This window comes from Tamandua tetradactyla, chromosome 2, assembly GCF_023851605.1.
Source record: "Tamandua tetradactyla isolate mTamTet1 chromosome 2, mTamTet1.pri, whole genome shotgun sequence".
Lineage (NCBI taxonomy): Eukaryota > Metazoa > Chordata > Mammalia > Pilosa > Myrmecophagidae > Tamandua > Tamandua tetradactyla.
The window spans coordinates 164,625,760-164,649,044 of NC_135328.1; the positions used below are offsets into that span (position 1 = coordinate 164,625,760).

Consider the following 23,285-nt stretch of genomic DNA (forward strand, 5'->3'; position numbering starts at 1 on the left):
ACTCCTACTTTCAAGGAGCTGGTGAGGAGACAAGAAGAAAGATATATAAATATTTGTTGGACAAAACACAGTCAGGTATATTGAGTTAATAATTAAATGACATAAAAAAATAGAGTCAAAGAAGCAGCTTCATGCTGAGCTGGATGCCAGGGCCGGCTGTCTTATATTAGCTGGGTGACCTTGGACAAACCCCTGCACTTCTCTGGGTCATTACTTCTCTCTCATAAAAACAGGGGTGCTGATTCATTCCCTGCCTACCTCACGGAGCTGTTGAGACCAAATGGTGTGGCATCACAAAGAGAGGGAAATGCTTTGGAAATTGTAAAGTAAGACTTGTAAAAGCTCCTCTTGATTCTATTTCTACCCCATTATTTGCCATTATTTGTCCAGATCTAGAAAACATTCTTAACAGATTTTATTTTTAGGTCAATAGTCTCTCCTCCCATATGCCCTTTTTACAGTAACAATTTGGAAGTCATTTTCCAAACTGCAGTTCTGATCACATAGGCCTTCTCTTCAGCACATGACTTCTGTTTTAACCCCTCACAACTACTGAATCTTTAGCATCACATTTGAGCCCCTTCAGAATGTGGTTCCCACCCCCTCACCCCCACCCCCTCCACTTCACCTCCTCCCAGACATCCCCATTCTGTGACTGTGCCCTGCTCCCTCCCATCATGTCATTTCCCTCTCTGCTTGGTGTGTGCTCTTCACCTCTTGGTGGTCACATCAAATACTACCCCCTCTGTGAAGCCTTTCCTGATTCCTTCTATGCAGAATTAATCCTTCCTTTGGGCTCCCATAGCACTTTGTGTTGACCTTTCTTAGGCAAAAAGAGTTTTGTTTTGTATTTTTGTACCATTCCAGTTTAATAGATTATGAGTTCTTGTATAAATTAGGTGTTCAATTTTTATTGAACAAGTCTAACTAAAAAGTTATTTCAGAAAGTAGAGCCAAGAAGCAAAAACAAAAAAATACCACAATCTTGATTTTGTGGTAGCCCCTGGGGCAATGTCCCTTTTTTCTATAAATAGCTGGATTATTATTAACTATAATTATAAAGCTCTGGGTGCTTAATATATACCTCCTGTAAGTCGTTGTGATGCAATGGAAAAAAATCTTCAGTTGCTAGATTTTGAAACAACCATAATAAAGTATTAAACTGACTTGAGAGACCTGCATATGCAATTGACTTAACAGGTAGGTATTTTAAATTCAATTTTGCTTTTATATGGCTGTTTTGAACTTGGTCAAACAACCACGTTTGTGCTAGCCATGATAGTTTGTATATAAAGTGCTTGACCCAATCTCAGAGCTAAGGCTATACTTAGAATGAGTGATTTTTCCCACCTTAATCTTGCCTTAAAGAGGGGTCTGAACAGGAAAAGGAGAAGCCTCCTGTAGAGGAAAGAAACCCAAGTTGGGAATTTACATCCTAATTTTGTTACTGGGCCACCTTAGCCAGGGCACTTTCCCTCCCTGTGACTCTGTAGCCTCATCTGTGGAATGTGACAGTTGAATCTTCCAGCAAGAATTCTCTAGCACACCTGCCCAGCTGGGCACTTCCTCTGTAATTCTCTGTCCCTTCCAGCTGTGAAGTTCACACTAAAAGGGGGAGAGAGAAAGATTTTCTCCTTGATTTTTTTCTATTTGGCCATATCACCATACTTATTCTTAATTCTCTCACTTCAAAATTATTTGGTTCATTGCTTTAACCTATTGGAAGAACTTTGAAAACAATCCCCATGTGATGCATGTTTGCATGTTTGCCTTTTCCAGATATTTATCTAAACGAATCTTGCTTCTCACAGTTCTGAGAGGGGTTGAGATTGGAAAGATAAAATGTCTGATTCAGAAGAGAGGGCAACTAACAATACATGTTCCCGATGTTTCACGTGTTTAATTCAATCCCAGCAATATCCTTGTGGAATGGGTATATTACTTTGATTTTACAAATGATGAAAATGAGTTTTAGAGAGGGAACTATTAGGAATTAACCCCAGATTTGTGTCTTACTGTAAAACAATCCATCCTCCCACTTCCACACCCATCCAGGGCACAATCCCTTTAAACCATCTTTTCTTGGTTGTCATCCAACCTCTGCTAAATACTTCCAGTGATGGGAAATTTATTCCTTGCAGATAGCGTATATTGTTCAAAAGGTTATGCTGAGATGCACGGGTGGTTCAGTGGTAGAATGCTTGCCTTCCATGTGGGAAACCTGGGTTCAATTCCCAGACCATGCACCTAAAAAAAAAAAAAAGCTTATGCTGATGTCAAATCTACCTTCTTATAATTTTAATGTCGTAATGGCTATGTTTGGTACAGTGTTGATAATTATTAGCATAAATAATTCAAATTATTTTCAGAATCAAAAGCACCTGAACAAATGGTGGTTAAGCGTCATTTCAACAAATACTTATCAGGTACCTTGAATGTGCCAGGAACTGTACTAGGTCTAGGTGTTGGGGATCTAAGGATGAATTGGATGTGTTCTCTGCCTTTGTCTTCTGGAAGGGACATTGGGAGGTGCAGTGCAGTTCTAGAGGTATTACAGGTATGCCGCACAGAGGAAGGAGAGTGGAGGGAGTTATTAACTCTGTGCTTGGGCTGCGGGGGATGGGGTAAGGAATACTAGGGAAGCACAGGGAAGGCTTCTGAAGGTGATAGCATCACTGTTTGGACGGACAAATTAGGAGAATGCTGTTAAAGCCCACTGTCATGGGAGGCATTGCAGAGAGGCTTTCTCTTCAGCAGAGTAGCTATTCACATGAGCTCTGACTGGTACTGATGACCAACTTAGAACAATCTTAGAAGGTGGGAGTTAGAGGAGCCTTAGAAAGTGTTGAGTATTCCTCTCCCCACCCACATTTTGCAGATGGGAAATCAGGCCCAGTGAAGTCAACTGTCTTAGAAACAGGGCGAAATCTAGAGGAAACATCTCTCTGCTTTGTGCAGAGTCAAGTTCGAATCTAGTGAATACCATATTTCAAAGCATCCCTTTACACTATGGATTTGTTTAACCTGTAAATGAGATAGTGACCATGCATATTAGTAATCTACAGAGCCTTTTAAACCTTTACATAGCATCCCAAAGCACAGTAATACATTCTTATTGTAAAAAATATTTCAAAAATATGATTATGTTAAAAGGGCATAACCAGCACTCAGCGTCCCTCCCCTCCCCTCCTCCCCAGGTATTTGCTATTAATAGTTGGTGATTCCTTCCAATCTTTTTCGAATGCATAGGTATTCCCCAAGTTGGTCTCATTGTTTCCCAGAAACACCACAGAGATATCTGCCTCTGGCCTTTACTTAAAGTCTTCCCTCTTCTAAAGTACCATCTCCTTTTCTGCCCATTGGAAAGAGCATGCGTTCTTAAGGGATGGTTTCTGCTTCCCCTACTCCCTCACTCCTCCATTCTCAGAGTACTTTTGCTTCTGATCTTAAGTCATTCCAGCTTTGGCACTAGTTAGTGACCTTAAACAAGTCATTTTTACTCCACTGGCCTAACTTTATCTAAATAATGAAACAGTTGTCTTAGATGGCCTTTGAGATCTGCAGATTCAGCATTAGTACAGTGAATGTTAATGAGAGGTCTTTAAATGGGTTGAATTGCTGAATCCTCTCTCAGGGTGCTACCTAAGAGGAGAGAGGCAGAGATTCACCATCACAAATTTCCAAAATGTTAACTCAAACTTGCAAAGTTTTAAACTTTAAAAGACAGTATCACACATTAGGAAGAGAATGTGTTTTGGGGTCAGACAGTTCTGAGTTCAAATCTTGGCCACACCATTTGCTAGCTTTATGGACTGAAGGGTGTGTTGTAACCTCTGTAAACTTCAGTTCCCTTGTTTGTAAAATGGGGCCAACCATTCTATCTTACAGGTATTCCCCAGATTTTATTGGAAGATCCCTGGCAGATAGAAAGCCCTTATTCCTTAATCTGTCCTGACCCTTAAGTGTTTGGAAACTAGCTGTCATAGAGAATTGGCAAGCTTTGGAACAAATAAGTGTATAAGAGAGTGCTACCTGGATTTATGGCATGTGTAATGTACAAAGTATGGATTAGACACAGTTTATCTGATCTTTGAAAAGTAACTTTGGAATCCTTCCAGAGAATCATATGGCAGCTGCACAAATGTAGTTACCTTTCCATCAGAGCTTGCTGAAGGTGTTTTCCAATTGGGAGGGAACATGTTGGAAATTTGACTTTAATGCATTCCAGTGTTCTGAGGCAAAACCTGCCTGAGAGATTGAGCAGAGCATATTAACCAATATCATTTAAAGTTGATTAAAACTATCATCTTAATTATATACAAGAGAACAAGAAGTTCTCAGTCTTCTGGTAGCAATTAAATACCAAAGAGTCAATTTGAAGTTGTTTGTGCAGCTCTTAAAATAATACTCCCTCTCCCCCCTCCCATGAAAAGAGTTTCTTAGCTATAGACATGCCCTCACATTGAGGTTTTTGAAAGTTGTTAAGGACCCACAAACCTGCTGGCAAAGCCAAGGCATTGGAGTTCTCAAAAGCACTGGGGTTCAAGCTCGGGATACGCTGATTTGGAAAGAGAGCCCAAACAAAGGGCCTTTTGAGGCTAGAAACTGGGCTTTGGCTTCAGCACAGAGCAATGTGGGACTGGAAAAGCACCCTGGGACTTGATGAAGAGAAGAGGGACTTAGAGATCGATGAAGGAAGTATAAAATTTCTCCATACAGTGTGAGTTTATTTCAAAACCCTCAAAAGTTAGCTTCAGAAGCTATTATCTTTCCATTGTCACCACACCTACAAAAAGTGGCCCTGCAACATTATGTCTTTGAACTGAGAAGGAAATGGTCCATGAAGGTGTGTGGATCATACCAGTCTTGTAACGATGTCTGACTTGAATAAAGACCAATGATTTTCCTCCAAGAACCAAACCAACAAATTCATAATTCATTCATTCACCCACTAAATCAGGCAATGCTTACTGAACACCTGCTATATAAGAAGTTGTTACAGTTATGACATTAAATAGACACATTACTCAAGGAGCTCAAAATCCAGTGCACCAAAACTTGAGGACTCAAAGTGAAGGAGACAGTGCCTCTTAAAGCGTACATCCCATTGTGCAAATCCCCTTCCCCACCATCCAAACTAGTCTTTAAATTTGGCCTACCCTGAAGTGAAACATCTAATGCTCATCTTCACAGATGTTCCGAATAGCAGCAAACCAGTCAAAAGAAAGAGAACAGCAGGGAAAAGTTCGGTTAGATGAAGCAGTGAACATGGAGAAGATGCAAATACATAACTCAAGGAAAAGAAAATAATTTAAATTCTAGCGAATTCTAATTTTCATTTTTATATTTCAAAACTTCGACTTAAGCAAAAACTTTCATCACCCAACAAGACGCACTTGGTGAGATTGGCAGAGGAGTGGGCTGGGGAATAGAACAGCCGCAGCGACAACAGGAAAAGGAGGGTTTGGCAGACCCATTGGCAACAGCACTTCGGCTGTGAGAACCTGGATCAACTGGGTGCCGTCAACCATAGAAGAGTGGCTATGGGTCTAAACCACACATTTGAAAATCGATTCCTCTGAAACAGATAGGATTTAGCGATGTGAGTCAAGAAGGGACAATTAGTGATCTAGCAAGTGATCTTGCTAGAATCTCCAGGTGTTCATCGTTCATGTTGCTCATGCTATGTGTTCTCCAAACATTGAGAATCCAAATTTACTTTGTCTTGTCACAATGTTTATATGCTCTTGAACAATCACTGTGTCCTACCTGGTGCTTTTACCAACAAGCCTGATTAGCAAGTGACATCATGCTTGAATTCAGAGGTGCCAGTGCCTTGAATCTACCAGCTGATGGCCTAACCTTACCCAGAGAGTGTCATGATATCTAAGATTGGCTTTTTTCTCTTTGGATTCACACTGCAGGTGGGATTTGTGACATCTGTACTTACTCATTGAAGCGACAGTGGCTGATTGGTTTATTGAACAACTACATTTAGAAGAAAAAGTTCTGATGTGTTTATAGATACCTGAGCTACATACACAACTTTTCCCCCCTCTCTCTTTCAGTTAGAGTATTAGAGTAATAGATTAAAGGTCTGGAGAAAAGACTGTATTTCTTTGTATTTCTTCTTTTCAGTATGGATAATAAATATGGGTTTATTTAGAGTCCTGACAGTAAAATCTGAGCCAGAGGCCTTATCTTTTTGCTTACATCTTCCTGGTGTCTAGCTTGAAAGCCGGTACTTAGAAATTGCTCAGTAAAAAATTGAACAAATGTTTAAAAATTCCAAGTCATTTTTGGCAGTAGCATGCATTTTTAAGCTTTTTTTTTTTTCTGAAAGGTTTTCTCTTATTAATTGTATATGAAATAAATAATGGATCTCTTTATGGTGGGCCAAGGTTATTCTCGTCTGGCTCCTTCCTGCAGAAGGAACACCATCCCATATTCATAAAATAGCAGTTATGAGCACTTTCTGCATGTCAGGAATTGTTGGAAGCATTGTCACACATTCTTACTCCTCTCGTTTTCTTACACCGTGAGAGGCTAATTAACTTGTTTAAGACAGAGACTAGAACAAAGGCCTGTCTGACTCCAAAATCTACACCCTTCAAGCTATACGGCGCTTTTTGCCATTATACCTCAGTTGCCAACAGAGAGACTTCCCTTCTAGCTGTTTATTTGTATTCCAGATCTAGGTATGGTCCTGAATAGGGCTGTGTGCTGAGATGACTGGAGAGAGTCTGCCTAGGGAGACTCTAGCAGTCAGTCTCAGAGAGGTGTTTGAAAGAAGGAGGAGCCAGTCACAGACGCTCCTGGAGAGCAGGCAGTGTTTATTTGAGTTGTGCTGTCCAGGACCTGGCGTGGCGTCATGGCTGTGAGAGGTCTTAATACACCAAAGTCAGGGTAGATGAGGATGTGTCTGAAAAATGCAGAAGGCTTTTCCTTGGGGAGGTGATTTGGTCACACCTCAGTTAACAGGTGGCCAACTATGCAGGCTCCTCCATCCAGTGCCTTCCACATGGCCACCACAGCGATCTAAGAGACTCCCTACCTCAGGCGTCTTCCTAGTTTGAGTATCTGCTGTGAGGAGGAAACATATAAGACGTTGCCCCTGCTGACAAGGAAGTCAGTCTTGTTTGAGAGCCATAACCACAAAACTTAATTTTAGAGCTGGTTAGAGATCATTGAGGCCAGCATCTCTTCCAGAGTGTCCTGGAGAAAGGAGGTTCTCCATACTGTTGAAACTTAACCAGTGGACTTCAATGAACGCTCCAGGGAAAAATGGTAGTGCTGAATCTGCTTTGGGGTATGACCAACCAGTCCAATTGAAGTCATGAAAGAATCTAGCCTTGGGATCCTGAGACCCAGCCCAGCCTGGTGCTCCTTCTGCTTCTCAGAGGGCCTCCCAATTTTATTCCCCACTCTTGGTTTCTTTTAAACCAGGCAGTCTTAAGGCACATATTTCTTCTATATCTTGAAACCATATGTTTCTCGGTCTTTTTTTTTCCCCCCTTTTAAGATAGGCCTCTGGTGTTTGGCATTTGAAATCATTCCTTTTCTTTCTTGGGGCTGTCCTGGCAAAGATAGCGGAAAGCTAAATTTGCAGCTAAACAGACGAGAAAGTGAGATGAGAACTGCAAGTTTGAGTTCTCACAGGATCCCTGCTGGGAAGCTGGTTTCTCAATTCGGATTTTACTGGGCCCCACTAAACAGGGGGCTCTTTGAGGGCAGGAACCTTGTTTTATTCATCTCTGTATTTCCCATCCACAGTACATAATATGAGCTCGCTAAATATTTAATGCAGTTTAAAATTGTGTTTATTGCTGTATGCATATGTAAATTGTGTTTTATGAGCATTACATCTCAGTTTTAAAGGTTGAAAGCCAACTCATTAAAAAATGCAATTGTGTTTACTCCTTAGGGTAGTGATTCCCAAATCACCCTGGGATAGAATCATCTGAAGTTCTTGTGAGAAATTAGAATTCTTAGGACCCTTTCCCCTGCCAACCCCCACCCTAAATTTTGATTGAGGAATTGAGTGGTTCTGGAAGAGCTTACAATCTTTTTTATAAGAGCTCCTGATGATTTTAATGATTGACCAAATCTGAGAACCAATGTCCAGAGGATACTCTTGTTCAATCTCCAATTCTACCCTAAAAGCAGACATGAAAATAAGCACTAGCCTTTAGACCTCGAACGTTAAAACAAACAAACAAACAAGACCAAAAAAACGTGGGCATTTGGAATACAGAAAGGATATATATTCAGAACAATTGGCCAGTATACCTTGTGTCAGATTGAGAGGGGTAATGGAGAGAAGTGATTTGCAAGCCTAATTAGACCCGGTCCCCAGTTCTCAAACCTGCAGCTCTAAGCCTCCTGCTAATTGGCAGTCCCTTAATAGATTAGGACTTGGCATCAGATCTGCATGTTATTATAAACCACACACAGAAAAACCCAGTGGCTGAGGAACTCTTGCCAAACCCAGGCCTGGGTTTTTTTGTGAGCCTTTTGAAGTGCACTGCTCTTTCAGTATTTTGTATAGTAAATGTACTGAAAGGCATCAAACCATTCATTTGGATAGGATTTGTAAAGGGTGAGTTTGTTGAATAATTGATTCTCCAAGACCTATTCTGTCATCTTGATGGACAAGTAAGAGCCTACATACACAGTCTTGCACTCAGCAGTACTAAGAATATGATAGGAGAGGATGTTTCTCACGGATCCTATCCTAGTCCCAAGAATCCACCCCACCCCCACCCCCACCCCCACCCCCACCACTGCATACTTATGGTGGGGATGGGTGGAAAGTGAGTTAGGGGTGGGTGAGGTGGGAGGGGACATCAGCGCACCTGTGTGCCAGGTTTCTTAACACATCATCTCAGGAAGTCTTCCCCACACTCCTTCAAGACTGCGTGGCCTGTTTTGTCGATGAGAAAACAGGTCCTAAGAGCTCACTAGTCTAATGTCTCACTGCTACAACCTGGCAAGGGAGGAACTGTAGTGGGCCAGCTCAATTCCAAAGTATAAGAAAATTAAACAACCTGAAAAACGATTTTTGATTTTTTTGGTGCTCAGTTGATTCATATGAGGTGTGAAACCGTGTTCTGCGATTTCCATCATGCACAGGGATACCAGTTTGTATCCGTGGATGATATACCTACTGTAGGTACTCCCTAGCCCCCTCTCGCTTTATATAATAATGTTGCATTGTGAGGTGGGGCTACCCATTACAGAGAGTAACACTGTGCAGAAGGAAGGAAAGAGAGGCTGAGAGAAGGCCTTGCACACACTTGCAATTTCAGGGCCCTCCTGGCTCTCCCCTCTTGTCTTTCCAATTAGGTTCCAGTCGAGGATTCTTCCATTTCTTTTCAAGTCTACTTCCACAAAGGGAGAGCTCTAGTGGGAGCCCAGATTGCCATGAAAACCTTCAATTTTTCAGGCAAACAGACCAGGCAGCTTTCGTGGCAACACCACGATGAAGGGGAATCATGTTATTTGGCATTTAGCCCTTAAGTGTATGTGGTGGTGGGTGGGTTGGTGGGGAGGACAGGCAGAGAGAACAGTGGGGGCTTTGTAATTTATCACAGTGGAGAGGTCAGGTGGGTGGGGTCAAGATGGGAGGAGGGGTGCAGGGAACGTCTGAAACCCCTTGGGCTTCCCTACCCTCTCTTCTCCACCCCACCCCCACCCCCCTCCAGCTGGCTGGTTCACATGTTTTGAGAGGTTGTAAAGGGAAACGGTGCAGCTTTTATGTTTTTATTTGGAAGGACTCTAGGCATTGTGTCCCACTGAGGGAAGCTGGCTCCTTGCTACATTGCAAGGATTAAGGCCTGGCTTCCATAACCATTGCTGAAATATCCCAGGAACTACCACTCTTTTCTCTCAACAGCTGAAAAATACATCACAGAGCAGTGACTTCCTGGAGAGTTTTGGCAAAAGAGCCTCCTCTGAAACAATAGGGTTCCTATAGCAAACCACCCAGGAATTATTTCCTGCAGTCAGTTCTCCCACGTGTATCCAAATACCTGCATTTTGTTAACCCCACCCTGGTGGGGGAGGGGTAGGCCCCAGAGCACCTGGATAGCCCTCTGCAGGGAGAGGGCTGGTCAGTTTACTAGGGACACCCATTCTCAGTTCCAGTCAAAGCACCTAAAAATAGAAAATGAGATGGCTGTATAGAACTGTAAAAAGTCAGCCTGGCCCAGCATTGTTGCCTGTTCTGCTTGATGCTCTTTAACTCTGCAGTCTTGTCTCTCATCTTCAATTCTGGCCTTTTTAAAACCCAGCTCATACTGCTTACCTAGAAAGGATTATTGAGGGGAATAAATGCGGTGCACTATAAAGTGCCTAGAAGAATATCTTCTTCATGACAGTAGCTCAGTGCAAATTCCCACCTGCCCCTAGCCCACTCTCCATTTTTGATGATGCCTATTTCTTCTACAGAGCCATGAGTTGCCAGTCATTTAGTTTGTATCTGAAAGCATGGGGGTATTTTTGGTAGCTGTTCCTTGTAAATGAGCATCTTTGAATTCCAGATGGCTCAGCTCTGCCAGTCTACCTTCATAAACTTCAAAGAAAGTCACATATTTCTCTGTTTTCCTGGTCAGCATAGCTAGTAGGTGTGATGGCCATTTGCCCTGTGAGGACAAATCCTAAAATTGGAAAGGTCCACCAGATACCAGGTAAAACCACCCCTTTAATTTTACACATGAAGAAATGGAGCCTAAGAGAGCAAAAGTGAGTTTCTGCAGTTACAGTTAGCAGCAGAAAAGAAGACTGATGACAATCCTAGTTATTATTATCAGTTGCTAATTACTATTTGTTTTAATGTTGCCTTGGCAACAGAAACTTGACAAGTACTCCCAAATTCACTTGTATTATCTTCTTATTGATATCAAGCATTTCTTTACTGAACAGATTTTACTCTCTGGAATATTGGCTGACCCAACTCAGACCACATGATATTTCCATTACTCTATAGTCAAAAAGCTGGCTAATTTGCTAAAATAGACACACAAAGTAGAATGACCCCCTATTTGGCTTCAATTTATTTTCTTTTACAGTGATTTTAGTGATGATTAAAATAGAAACGTTTTTCCCAAGTAAGAAAACTCCCCTCTGGATTGATCAGTGCCAGTTTATTTCCTCTCCAACATACATCTTTTCCACATCGATATTTTAGGGAACTAGATGGACGTCCTCAAACTACTTTTCTAAGTTTTCCTTAGGGTCTAAGGGTGAAACACAGCAACCGTTTTGTTAACTTCTTGGGTTGAGGGAACTTTCCAGTCCTGGATTTTTTGGAGAGCTTAAGTACATCATTGGCATTCAAACGGTGGCATGGAATCTTCGCTATTTATTTGTTGTTTGTTTATTGCATGGGCAGGCACCGGGAATCGAACCCGGGTCTCTGGCATGGCAGGCGAGAACTCTGCCTGTTGAGCCACCGTGGCCCACCCATGATATACTTATTGAGCTAGTTAATAAACAAGTATTGCATGGCTGCTGGATCATGTGCTGAAGCGTCCTCTGTGTTCCCAGAGCACTTTAAAAATGCCTCTGTGGCAGCTCCTATCCTGTTGCATTTTGGGTCGTCGTCCCCAGCGTGTGCATTCTTTGAGGGCAGAGATTGCATCTTAATAATTTCTGTAACCCACAACGAAGAGGAGTTTCCTTCTTCAAAGCATTCTTTTGGAATACTCAGTGAAGTGTGGGCCAAGGCTTGAATATCTGGGAAAAAAGATTGACTCATCCTTTCATCAGGTGTTGCGTTTGTTATTCACTCGCTGGATACTTCCAAAGTGAAAACGTACCCTCTAAGGACAGCACATGGAGAGGAAATAAACTACAAATTAAAAAGCGATTTGTGAGCTTTTAGGCAGCAGGTCAAAGGGATTATTTTGGACTTCAAACTTTTCAGCTTTCAGGGTTTGTATTCAGTTACAAAATTACATCCTTGAATTATTTGTGCAGGTGGCAGCTGTCAGATTTGAAGGTTTCTGTGTTTTACAAAAGGAACATTGACAGGGCTGGGAATGGGGAGTGTGCTCCTGGGGTTGAGGGTTGTCTTATCCGCAGCAACCTGAAATTGCTCCAATCTTGCTGAACTCGAAGATTCAGTCCTTGTCTGAGCTGACCCAGCCCTTTCCAGGTTAGCCAGCTACCTTACTGAGGAAACCAGTAAAGCCTGTTGATTGGCATCGTGTAAACAAGACAGCTAGCTGGATAGTAGATTTTCAGGACTGGGAGAGAAGAGTACTAACCCTTGTTAAATATCTACCAGATGGTATTTTACCCTGACAGCTCTTCAAGGTGGGTATTAGCATCCTCTTTTTACTATTGAGCACTCCCAAACTCAGAGAAGTTAAGCAACTTGAACAAGAGATTCCCATGCAAATCCTAACAAATGAGTTAGGGGTGTGCTAAAATTGATCCCTTAGACCTTGAGGACCTGGACAGGGTGGGGCTGTAGCAGCTGAGAATCTGTGCCGTAGCTTCTTCAGCTTTCCTTTGGGTTCTTTATAACTAGTATTTGTATTGCCAAGTAAGCACGTTGGAAAGCTGTGAAGAACAAGGGTCTTAAATGACATCCAGCCCAACCACCCTGATTAGGTTTCCTAGAAATAATTCCTTATGAAATTATCTACTTTTCATCAGGATATATGGTATTGTGTTACTTGGAAGATTGCATTAGAAAAACAGGATTTGAGATGCGGGAGAGATTAAAATTCAGAAGGGAACCAATAGGATTGATGGGTCATAGAGTGTACTTGATACGGAGTTGGAACGGGTGCATTTGTTTGTTCTACAAAGTCGAGTCCCATGGTGCCTGTATTGAAATTTTAACGACACTACTGAAATCTATTGAGATTCATAGGGTTTACAAGGTACTTTCACATTTAATTCTCATAACAACTCTGGGAAATGGTGGGTAGAGCAGGGATTATTATTCCCAGTTTGTAGATGAAGAAACTGAAGTTTAGAAAGGTTACTTGCCCAAAATTACATAGTTTATTTGGGATGGAGCCACGTTTTCTGAGTTTTATACATTTATTCTGAGTCCTGTACATTTATTTAATACACATTTTTTGAACACCCATTAAGTGCTGGGGATTATGCTTTGTTCTGGGAATGCAGAGGTGAATAAAATATAAACCCTTCTTTGAAGAGATTTTTGCTAGTGTGGGATACACACAGGAAGCAAATAATCACAATGCTAGAGGTATTTACAAAGTCTCAGTCTTCCCATCAGTTAAATGGAATCAATGACTGCTGAAATCTCTTAGCTCAAATGTATTTGGCATGTCACTGATGGGTTAACTCCATTAAGAGTCAGATTGGTAATTCCAATGAATACTTGAAGGGCTTTAATTCTTAAATTTCTTCTCACCTAGTTTTTTTTTTGGCATGGACAGGCATCAGGAATCGAACCCGAGTCTCTGGTATGGCAGGTGAGACCTCTGCCTGCTGAGCCACCGTGGCCTGCCCTCACCTAGCTTTTTTACTCTTTAGACTAAATGAGATTCTGGCTGTTTTTTATTTTTCTTTGAAATATTGTTGCCTTAAAAAATAGAACTCTTTGATTATACCACTTAGTATTATATAGAGATATATAAGCTGGGCCATATCATGCCTTTTCAATCATAACAACACTATTAAATAGGGTTCGCACATTGTTTCACTGGCCGGTAAGGCAAATGTTCATTGTGGTTCCAATGCCAGACTCATGGAATAAACTTGCTAAGGGCCTTATAGTTAACAAACCTTGGCTTCAAGTACTTGATCCTTTTGCTGGCTGTGTGGCTTCTGAGTCTCAGTTTCCTCATATTTAAAATGCAAACATTGCCCACTTCTGTGCAGTGGTGACTTGTCATAATCCCTGAATTTATCAATGAGTATAGATAGGAGGCTCAGTCTTCAGTTGATTGCACACATACACATAAACACATACACACACATACCCATACCTGTGTACATATGTTTCATGTGGCTCTTATCTACTTCAGAGGACATTGTTGGATCAAGAGTTCGTTATATTTTTATGGGTTTGTCAAAGACTCCCAAATTCATCTAGATCAGTATTTTGGTTTGCTAAAGCTGCCAGAATGTATTGTGCTAGAAATGGACTGACTTTTTTTTTTTTCCTTCTTGGTTAAACAATGACTTTACTGCCTAAGCACATGGACAAATTTATGCAACCAGGGCAGAGGCTATGGAGCATTCACATTTCCAAATGGGGGGAGAACATGCTTCATCTTGTAATATTGAGCCAATCGGTGAATTCAGCTCTCAATCAGAATCAGACAGAATCTAGCATCCTTATTCTTTCTGTTTCTCTCAAGATGCTTTTGAATAACAATAGCTTTCTTAATTACGCAGTGGAGATCCTCAGAAAGATCAGGAGCAAGTCCTTCGGGCTTAAGAATTCTCAAGATTTTATTGCCTGTTGCAAAATGTACTTGTGCAACACCATTTGAATCTCTTAGGATGACACCGATTTGTGAAAGAGTTAAGCCCTTCCTGGGCAGTTTGTAGATTTGCTCCTTCATGTCCTCAAGTGGGGACGCTGCAGCAATAGGGCAGAGCCGACTGGGACAGGCCATTCCCTGGAGCACGCATACCACCTGTGAAAGTGGGTCAGGCAGCAAAAAAGAGAGTAAGGGAGGAAACCTGGACTGGCTTTTATAATGGGGATTTATTAATTTACAATGTACAGTTCTTAGGCCATGAAAATGTCCAAATTAAGGTATCAACACGATGACACCTGGACTCTGAAGACAAGCTCCTGGTATCTGGGACTCCTCTGTCACATGAGGAAGTACATCGCGGGCATCTGCTGGGTCTTCACTTCAGGTTTCGTTGCTTTCAGCTTCTGATTCCAGTGGCTTCCCTCTCTGAGCTTCTGTGGTTCCTCTCTCAGCTTCTCCCAGGCTTTTTCTCTCACAAAAGGCTCCAGTAAAAAGCATATAAGACCCACCTTGAATGAGGTGGGTCACCTCTCAATTTTAATAACCTAACCAAATGGTCCTACCCACAGTAGGTCTGCACCTGCAAGAATGGGTTAACAGAACATGACCTTTTTTCCCCAGGGGTACATGACAGCTTCAAACCATGACAAGCAGAAATAGAAAAGTCAGTTTACAGAAGGGAGTCAGAGTCAGCTGGTTAACATAAGTGGACCAGGTGTGAGAAAACTGACAGTACAAAGTACAAGCTCAATGAGAATGATAAGTGACGCACAGCATTAGTGTCAGGGAGAAAATGGGGAGAGGGGGTTGCCTTGGAGAATGGGTGCTCGGTCTGAAGGAAGGCGACTGCAGTTATCACTGCCGGCATTGCCGCCTGATGTTAGAGCTGGTTTTTGAGAAAAGCTATCTCGCTGTCATGTGAGTTATTAAGTGTTAGCAGCTAATTAAAAAAAAAAAAATTAAACCTTGGGTGGGCCAAACAGAACATCCTTGCAAGCCAGATTTGGCTGTGGGCTGTGAATCTGTGAACTTTGACCTAGAACTTGGATCACCATTGCTTGATGGGGTACTTTGAGCTGCCCTGACACCTTGGATTGCTTGCCAGCTTGATTTTGTTCTTACAGGTTTTGCAATAATGCTTCCACTTTTTACTTTTGACATTGCATCTGGCTCCTGTCTTGCCTTTGGGTTATCTTGAACTTTGGCCCTCCCAGGTGTCTGATGTCCTGCCAGTCCACATGTTGTTTATTTTACCACCATGTGAATGTGGTGTTTTGTGTACACCTGGGCGGCACAGCTTGGATGGGAGCACTCACGCTGACAAAAGCATGTTTAACTGTTGGAAAAATGAATTTTTTTTTCTTTCACCTTTATAGACTTACCTCCCATGCAGCCTCATGTTGTCTTTTGAGCATTTATGGTGGGGTTCCTGTTGTGATCTTTCTTCCCTGGGTCAGGGTGCCACGTCCTGCTAACCACTGTCAAAGCCCCATCTGTTTACACAATCCCAAGAAATCCCTGGAATCTAACATTTTATGAGCCTGCTTTCCCCTTGTGATCAGATTGCCTTTGGGAAGTGGCTGGCCAGCCCACGGCTACTTGAGCAAGCTTTGGACAGAACTCTGATCATCTTCCTTCTACTTAAAAACTTTCAATAGCTTCCATCTCATATGGGAGCAAGACTTAACATTTTATAAGCCAGTCAGTTGCTGGATGTTTTATATACTGCAATTGTCCCTATAAGCAAATCACATTAGGAACTATTACACAAAGTCCTATTGTAGAAAAGGAAATTCAGAGAGGTAAGTGACTTGCTGAAGGTTATAAAAGAGAAAGCATGGAAGGTGATGGGAGTGGGATATGAAGTCCTGTCTGCTTGACACCAAAGTTCATGGGGAGATTGGAAAAAGATCAACTAATCCTGTCAGATTAGGTTACATGGATAAGTGAATCTTTTGTAGATGAAATATTTATGTCTTGAAGGATATATAGGAGTTTTTCAGCTTGTTCTTTAATCCAGATATTAAAAACATGTCCTCACAGAATTGTGATTATAAAGGTGATTATGCAAGAGTTCAGTGTTGTGCTTTATGCACATGTGATTCTTGCTGTGTGCTGGCTCTGGGCACCTATTGCACTTGAGGGCATTTGAGTCATATGGAAAACTGAGGTGGAGAGAGTGGTTGGATCTGTATAAATCCATCCCCAAAACTAAGGAAGAACCTTTGATCCTTATCCTTGTTCAAGGTCAAGATATACTTTCTAGAGCTTTGTAGTTGATGTTCTAGGTTGGTTATATTTGCATAACGTATTTCATGTGTACTTAGCAAGAAAAGTTAATTGACCCCATCTCTAAATGAATTTTAGAACCAGACCAGTCTATTCCATATCGTGATTCTGTTTCTTTTCAGTAAAGTGGACACAGAAAATTACTTAATCTCTCTAACCTTCAGTACTTTGGCTATTTACTAATAATTTAGAGGATTGTTTTGAAAGTTAAATCAGTTGATAGTATCCAAAATCCCTAGCACATTGTAGGCAAATGTAAGTTTACTCCCATCCCATCCTTATTTAAAAGAGGGACTGAAAGAGAAGAAGGATGTATTGGGAAGTGACTCAGAGCTTTTCCTGGAGTGGAGAGAATGCAAGTCCTGTTGGCTCTGGGTGTAGGGCTTTATTAGAAGTCAAGTATCTTATTTGTGAAATACCTAATGGTGACAGAAGAGGTCTGGAGCTGTCTCAATGAAAGGTGCTAGTTAAGAACCACAAGCCACTGGCTAGTTTGCTTATTAGTTGCTGATGAAACCCTTTAAAAATCCACCTTTCAAGGCCAGAACAGCCAGAGCTGGGATTTTAAGTAGGTTGATATTATTTCAAGAATGAAGTATTCTCACTTTAAGCACTTTCAAATAAGAAAGGCCATCCAAAGTTCTCTTTAACACCCATGATTAGACCAAAGACAGGTTTCCCTTTAGCATGGAACCTGAGACTTTGCAAAAGCTGTGGGGAACTCACAGGCAGTATCTTGCTCATCTTTGTGTTTCCAGCACCTAACAGGGTGCCTAGTATGCAAGTAACTGTCAGTACATGTTGGTTGAACTGAATTAAGTGTGCTGGGCTTGAAGTGAGGAGGCTTAGGTACCAGGACTAGATCTGCCATCAGTTCTTTCATTTCTACCATACAGTTGCTTTTGGTTTCGACAGTCTGCTTTTTGTGAAGGGCCCAAACTTTCCAGTACTGAAAAATGAGCATTTGTCAAGGAAAAACTCTAGATCCAGAATACAGCATGTTTACACCAGCCAACAGCAAGTGTTTTTTGTGGCAGCCTGTTTCAAAGGTGGGGAAATGCCTTCATAGTAAACTTAGTTTTGTCTCATCTGGATTGTGTCCAGTCTAAAAATCTGGACGAATATCGTAAACCAAAGAAAGTTTGCACATTTCCAAGACCAGTAGCAACTAATTACTTTAAATAGAAACTCTGTCACTTACAAGCAACATAAATATTTGTATTTTGAACCTCTAAGTAGTAGTTGGATTGACCATTCTGGCCTTAAGTGATTTAAAAAAAAATCAGTTGGTTATATTTTAACAGGGAATATATTTATAAAGAAAGGGAGGGTCAGGTCATAGAGTAAGAAAACATGAACCCCAAAGAAAGCCAGACTTGGGTTCAAATCCCAGGGACCACATTTGCTTGCTTGGGAACCTTGGGACCAATTACAAAACTTCTGACATCAGTTTTCTATTGGGTGTAAATGAAGATAGTAACGCTTAACTTCTCATAGCTATTATGGAGATTAAGTAAATTGATTTCTAATTGGACCCTAAACACCTTTCGAGTCAGAGGCTCAACCTTGAATCTCCATTTCTAACATCTGGTAAGCACACTGGAGCCATTGCCAGCTTTGCACTTTGGGTGAGCAGTTCAGCCTTTTTTTTTTTTTTTTTATTTTGGTGTAGGAAGGTGCATGGTCCGGGAATTGAACCTGGGTCTCCTACAAAGTGAGAAGGTAGAAGGCGAGCATCTTACCACTAAAGCACCTGTGCATCCTGCTCAGCCTTTTTGAGCTTCAATTTTTTCATTTGTGAAGCAGGCAGAACAGCACCTAACTCTACTATAGATGAGGTGCCTACAGTGCCTGTCGCAGGAGTCATAATAACGGCCTGATTTGAGCAACCACACTATACCGAATACTTACCACTCATTCTGCATCCAGTGGTAATTTTGTAGGTAGGTGTGTGGACTTTCTGCAGATGCTTGCTTAATTATAACTGTCATGGATCCTGGGCTTTGCTCATTTTAAGGAAAATACAGATCAGCTTAAGTGGAAATATGAACAACCGCTGGAAGAAGGTACTTCTGAAAGCTTTGGTATACAGCAGAGATGGGAAGCCCCTGCCTGATCCTTGAGTTTCTGTAATGTAAAAATGCGAAGATTTCTACTTTACCCTCCACCCTGCCCCCACCCCCACCAAGGACTTTCTAAAAAGCCCTTTGAGAGAAGGCGGCTGTGTTTAATTTTGTACAAACGTCAAGCTATGGCTGAAGGGAGCAGGGCTTTGGGGCTGGGTCACTTAGGTAACACTTCCCACATGACTTTATCAATGGGTGGGCCGCGAAAACTTATCCTGTGTTTTTTTTACACCCCATCCCCCAACTGCCCAACTTGCCCAAGTGTTAGTTTTTCAAAGCCTGAAAAGTTTCAAAGCCCCAAACCCAACACAGGGGTCTTTCTTCATGCTTTGATTTTTTGCCCATTAAGTGTTTGTCATTGAGTTCATATTTCACCTCCTCTGCAGCCTACACATCCAGAGGAGTCCCTGGAGGTGTAGGAAGTTAATTGATCCTTGATTAAAAGAAGGTCTAGAATCTCCAGATGGGATTTTTTTTTTCTGGCCTTCCTTGCAAAAAGATCTTTACCTTTCAATATAGGTAAATTCCATATAGAAATTCTAGGATATTGTGATTAAATTAGATACTTAGTGCATGTGTGGTACCCAGTAAACATTAGCCAGTGCTGTTGACTTGACTTTTACAAACAAGCTTTTTTTTTTTTTCTTTTCAGGGGCCAAGAGATATAGTGAATTTGAATTTCAGTTACTTTATGAATAACTGCAGCTGCTTCATTCTCTCTTTATTAACTGACTCACTTACTTTAGAAAGTCCCCAGGGTCTAGAGTCAGATCATTTGAATGCCATCCAGCCCCATCATGTATTTGCAGAGTGACTCTGAGAAGTCACTTTAATCTTTTTGAACCTTTAAGTGGCTTAATGCATTGGTTTTTGTGGCTCTTTCTCCCATTAGCCTTTGAATCACTTGCAGGTTGGGACTTCGCCTCCTTCAGTTCAGTTACCCAGTCAGTGACTGGCCCAATGCCTAGCCCATAATATGCAACCAGGCTTGTCAGGCTGCAGCAGCTTATGTGGGGGTTCTCAGCACAGCCTGAATAGTTAGTTCTTCAGTAAATTTTAGCTATTATTATTCTCTGTGTTGTTTTTTCCTTTATTACCTTCATTATCTACTTGTACATTACTTCTGGCTCAGCAGCAATGTTTGAAATTGCTTTCTTTATAAAAGCCATCAGTTTTGTGGCTGATTTTGTGATTATACTTCACCTCTGAACCTAGAGACCTTCCTACCCATATAAGGGTCAACACAGACCCCCCCATCCTTTGTGGGATACCTTTCTGTCTCTAGTAGTGTGATCTTTTGCATCCTCACTATACAGTCCATACATACATCATCATTGCATTATAAATATTTAATTTCACTTTTTTCCCCTGTTTTTCTTATCAACACTTTGAGTTTCTTGAAGGCACATACTATGATCTACTCACCTTTGGATTCCCAGTGTTCTAAGCACTGGGAATTTTCTTGAAATGAAATGATCAGGGACTGTGGTGGTGCCACTGTTGGAAATAAAAATGGTGCCACTGTTGGAAACAAAGACCAAAGCAAAAGAACTGCTTCACAGGGTCCTAGAGAGGCAGCAAGGGCATGGTATTTGTCTCTTGAGAGAGAGCTGCCCAGCTGTTGGGGGAATGTTTTTGCTTTCCCCATCAACCGAAGGGAATCTGAGGTTACTCTCTTCTTGGAACAAAGTCAAAGTTTGATTGGCATCACCCCCAATAATACCACAAGTTTGTAGGAGAGACAGAAAAAGCCATTGGATTTTCTAAATGGTAGCTCCATGCCTTTCAAGAAAATAAACAGAATATATTCAGATCCAACTTCATGTCTGTTTGTGGTCATCATCCACATAATCAGAACCGGAAACCCTCCCCGAGCCTTAGGCAAGGGAGGAAGAAAGAGATTTGGATGGTTCCCAGATTGAGAGAGGGCAAAGGAACTGACAGAGTTTCTTTCCTAGCTATCTCTGTTGTTTTTTTTTTCCCTTCTCTCTTTTAACATTTATTGACTGTCCACAGTGTGTGCCAGGCTCACTGCTGATACTACCCAGTGCTGTTGACTTGGCTTTTTCCAATTCAAGCAACTTCCTGTACTGATTTTGTTTATATGTTCATACCATACTAGAATTGAAGCTCCCCAAGGACAGGGTACGTGTTATCTTTGCACTCCTTTTACTCAGTATACATAGTTAAGACTCAATAAATATTTGTTAAATGAATGAATGGATGAATCCATTAACTGGTTATATCACCACAACCATTCCGAAGTTAAATTTCATTTTTCCCATTGATCAGATGAGAAAGGGGAGTCTTAGGGATCTGATATAACTTGCTCAAGTACCCACAACCAGCACGGAGTAGAGTGGAGCTCATTAACCTAGTTCTAACACCAAAGCTTTTTTATGTGTGTTTTATTGTCCTTAGAAACATATGTTTTACAGGCCTATCATGTGAACACTATTAAAAATAGGAGCTGGGGGCCTACGAGTGTAGCACAAATGTAAGGAACTTGGGGTCTGTTCCCTCCCTGAGTTTATTAGTAATGCTTTGACTCTGAGGCACCACAGAGGCTGCGGTGAACTCGGCCTCGAAGCCGAACATTTTCATCACGATGTGTAGAACTTTAAACATGGACTATTAATATCATACCGCTGGCTTCCCAGCTACTTTTTGTAGCCAACTTGGCCACATTTCAAAATGTTTAGGCCGTGGAATGAAGATCGTTCAGGCCCGTGTGATATCTTTTCTCTCCCAGTCCCCCAACCCAAAAAGATCAGCTGACTGCTCTTGCTATTTCAAAGCCAGAACAGTTCCACCCTGCCTCCCCCTGCCCACCCCTACCCCTCCTTCTCTCCATTGCAAAGACAGAGTTTCAGGAGCTAATGGTTATTGCCTTCCAGGGCCCCTCTGTGTTTACTTTGAGAGGGTCAGGCACAATGTGGTGGTGTGTTGCTGTTCTTTCTTTTCAAAGCACCAGTATAAATTTGATAAAGTAAATTGTTGTTCTAGCAGGAAGCAGTTAGGGGTCACAAAATAAATAGCCATAGAATTCAAATAAATCCAAAGAATAAAACCAAATAAATTCATGTGTGTATGCACAGTGATACATAAATACACTTTTTAGAAAGTGAGCATTTTTACCATTGCCGGTCTGGGCCAAAGTAATTGAAAAATTTGGAGCTCATGGTACATTTTTTCGAGACGGTCTGGGGCTTCGAGCAACATGACACGAATTTAATTCTTTTTGAGAAGTATGAAAGTCGAGTTTTATCTTTTCAACAACCACTTATCTTGGGATTTTCCAAGTAATGAAATTCGCAATTGGGTGAACTCAGATTTGCAAAGTTAAATTAAGGATGGAGGTGTTTGGAGGGGTGGACTAAGAGGCCCTGAATGAGTTCAATAGTCTGTGTATCCATTCCCTCTGCTTGAAAATGAGGGGTAGCAGTTCTTAAATGACGCTTTAAAAAACCTCAGAAAAAAAAAATCACCTCTCAGGTTGTTGAAAAGGTTCAATGCGAAACTTGTGTATAAACCACCTTACACATTTTTGGTGCACAATCAGTCATGGGTATGATTATTACCAAGATACTTTTTGTGGTGTTCCCTAGCTATGAGATTCGGTGGTTCATTTTTTTTACTTTGGTGGCATTGGGGCTTGGGCTGAGTGTTCGGGGAGAAAGGGACATTCTACTCTAAGAGGATAGCAATGCCCAAGGCCAAACACTGTGTACTGTTTTCTTGGAGAGTGTGAAAGGAGGCAGTAGACCCTGAAGCCGGAAGGGGGAGGGTCAGGTCATGGGGAGCTCCTGAGGCCATATTCAGGAACTTTATCGTATACTGAAGCATGCAGAGCCGTTGGTTTTAGCAACACAATGGCGTAATCATGGCAGAACCCTTCCCTGTTTGGGAAGTAAACTGGTGGGTGTGTGTAAGAGGTACTGGAGATCAGGACACCAATTAGGAAGCTATTCCGGTAGTGCAGGCAAGAGAGATTGTAGGCCTTTGCTTTTCAGTTCATGGCTATGAGAGACTTTTCCCTGCAGGTGGGGGAATCCATTTGCCATTACCTTTTTGATAGAATGGCATCTGAACTGATCACTGATAACCTGTCACAGCTCCTTGGCTCTCCTGGTTGCCCTTGGGCTCTGCTCCAGTTCCGCAGGCAGCAGGGCTGAGCTCAGCTGTGTGTAGTTTTGTCAGTGACTCTTTGGATGGTGAAGGAAAAAATTGAAAATAGTATTCATTGAGCAGCTACTATATGCCAGGCACTGTGCTAGTGGTTTTATGTCCTCTGGTCTCCTTTAATATCACTGCAACTCATTTTACATCTTGGGCAGCTGAGATTGAGGAGATGCAGTGAGAACCTGAGGTTACAACAGAGGGACTGGTAGATCAG

The 23,285-nt window shown here is 41.7% G+C and overlaps 1 protein-coding gene and 1 pseudogene across 1 annotated transcript in view; one reads left to right on the forward strand and one right to left on the reverse strand.

Annotated features, from left to right (window-relative positions):
- Window positions 1-23,285, forward strand: part of PLPP3 (phospholipid phosphatase 3) — an 82,635-nt gene that overhangs the window by 17,251 nt on the left and 42,099 nt on the right. The window lies entirely within an intron of this gene.
- Window positions 14,197-14,625, reverse strand: LOC143654406 (small ribosomal subunit protein uS15 pseudogene; annotated as a pseudogene).